Genomic DNA, 2,717 nt, shown 5'->3' on the forward strand with positions numbered 1-2,717 from the left:
ACCAGAAGCGATTCGGCGGTACCCACACGTACGCTGGCCACAACCGTCGTGCCTTCACGCAGACCCACCGCCTAACTTCAGGTTTACAGCCTGCAGCCACTCCCAAGCCCTGGTGAACCCGAGCCGCGCGCGCCGTAAACTGAGTAACTGCGCCGGACCGTGCAAGCGCGCCACGCCGCTCAAGAGCGAACTCACTCGAGCAAGGAGGGAAGGCCTCGGGAGCAGAAGATTGCTTTTCCTTTTCCAACAGCACAGCTCTCCCACCGGTACCACCCATTTATCTGCACAAGAGGATCCTTCCACCGTTCCCTTCACCGGTCGTTTAACCTGACAGATCTTGTTTGGGTTTTTCCCGCAGCCGAAAGGAGAAAGCACAATTCTGGGCACGCAAAACTCACACCTTCCGCTTCTCCGGCTGAGAGTTCACAGCAGTACTTTGAGCCAAATTTCACGGTTTTACCACCAAAGAAAAAACAGCAGCAAGCACTAGGTGCACACCTGTTGTATAAATATATACATATGTGCATATATACATACATACACACACGTGGTGCTGCAATCCAAAGCCTACAGCGCGGGTTTGGACCTTGCTCCGCGAGCTCACCGAGTCCCGCTTTGGAGAGTACAGCGCGGTGAAAACTAGTCTAAGGAAAAAACCCAAATCAACGCGTTCCGTTACGCCTCTAGCGATGAGCGCATCAGCCGCACTTCCAACACCCCCACGTACCAGCCCGCACGAGTCCAAGTCATTCCAGAGGTGGCCCCTTGCCCTCCTCGCTACCGCTGGGTTCCCCTTCCTTCCTCCGAAGGGAAGCTGGAGCCGGCGAAGCCCAGCTCCGGCCGGAGGGGCCGGGGACAAGGGGCAGCTCGCAGGATTCAAGTAGATCGTTAAATTTTTGGAAGGGTACGACAAGCAACCGCTCGCAGACTGCAGGAGTACACCCACACGGCTGGCTGCGGGGGAAAGGGAGCAGAGAAGACAACAGCACTGGAGCACGGATGGCCATTTTATATAAGAGCTTCCTCTATACATATACATATATATATAAAAAACCACCAGAAATTCCCAGCATCTATCCTTTTAACAACAAAATCAACTGTGCATGGAACGTTGGCATTTGATTTCCAAACGAAGGTTTGTCTTCCAGATCTAGGGCATTCGGCTTGTGCAAATGTCACAGACAGACAGCTTCCCTCACGCAGTTTCTTCTTGCAGAGAAAGCATCTTCTTGGAAGGAAACGGGAATTTCAGCCTTGCCGAGTCCCAGCTAGCACGTCAGCCTCCCAGCGCAGGACGTGGAGCAGGCCACAGCTCTTGCAGGAACTTGAACACCGACAAAGTTCCTGCCACCTCGTTAGCTCTCAGTTACATTTCTTTCCAGATATTTTAAGCAGTTGTTGGTGTAATGACACACTACAAACTAGATGATTTCCACGATGATAAAGAGAAGCGGCATCAAATAATTAAGCATGTTAAGTTTATACCGACCTTACACTATAAACACTTGTACTGGGGGGGTTAGGTTTCAGTGCTCTAAGATTAATGTGTATTTAAACAGCATCCAGAATTATTAACACGAGGTGGGGGCTGCAGAAGCCTCCCTGACCACCTTGCAAGAGCCTCCTGTCAAACACGACGCCGATAGCCAGTTGCATCGGGTAGGAAAAACCTGCAGCACAAAGGCATTTCCTCAGTCGTCCGGGAACGTCAAGAACCGAAGGGCAGCGGCCAGACGAAGGGCACAAACCAGCGGAGAAAAGCGGGTTCCTCTCTCACGGAGCGCATACGGTACAAACGCTCTGATGTAACCCCCCCCAAAACACGCCGGTGTCCCTCTACGCCACACCACGCAACCGCTTTATAGACGGGACAGGAATATCTCTCCCCAGTCAGGCTCCCGCCCCGGTTACACCTGCGGTGTTTACAGCCTGACGCGAAGGGTGTTGAAAACTGTCCTCCCCCGACTACGGCACTGCCGCAGGACTCGGTGTTTCTCGGCACCGTGCTCGAGCCTTCCTCCGCAGCAGGCGTTGCTGTTCGGACTGCAGCCTGCGCTCACCCAAACCTCGAAGAGCATCACGTTTTGAGAACACTATGAGCACTAATATCTAAAGCAGTTTAAAAATATTACAAATCTGAAAATAAGACTAAAAAGGTAACATGGCTCTAAAACATCACTGCATGGAATCAGCAGAAATCTACACCCTATCAGACGCCGCTGAGGTTTACATAAACAAATTTATATACAGATAAATATTTAAGAATTTCCTACAAACGTCATTAACAAAATGAAACTGGCATTTAACGGGTGCAATGCCCCTTCGCTCACTTCAAGTGAAGCATTGTACTACAGTGCGTTGGGGATTTCCCCGTCCCCACCGCAGGTCCAGCACCAGCTCCTTCCCCAGCAGCTCTGCCGCGGCCAGGAGGGATGGTACCTGAGCACTCCCCGCAGCGAGGCGGCAGCTCTCCCCCTACTCACCCTAAGCTACGAACGGCTCTCCACACGACGCAACTCGGGAATGAAGTCAGTGGTCCTTAGCACCAGCCAGCGGAAGCTCTCCGGATCAGATTCTCCCCGATAACTCCTCCTCGTCGGGAGGAGCTACAAGTACTAAGAAAATTGGTGCCAAAGAGGTTCGGTGAGCTAGATGGAGGCGGGCGAACAACTGAAACGGAGGTCTCAGGCAACTTGTAAAAAAAATGATGTAACTTT

Source organism: Pygoscelis adeliae, unplaced genomic scaffold (assembly GCF_000699105.1).
Source record: "Pygoscelis adeliae isolate BGI_AS28 unplaced genomic scaffold, ASM69910v1 Scaffold786, whole genome shotgun sequence".
Lineage (NCBI taxonomy): Eukaryota > Metazoa > Chordata > Aves > Sphenisciformes > Spheniscidae > Pygoscelis > Pygoscelis adeliae.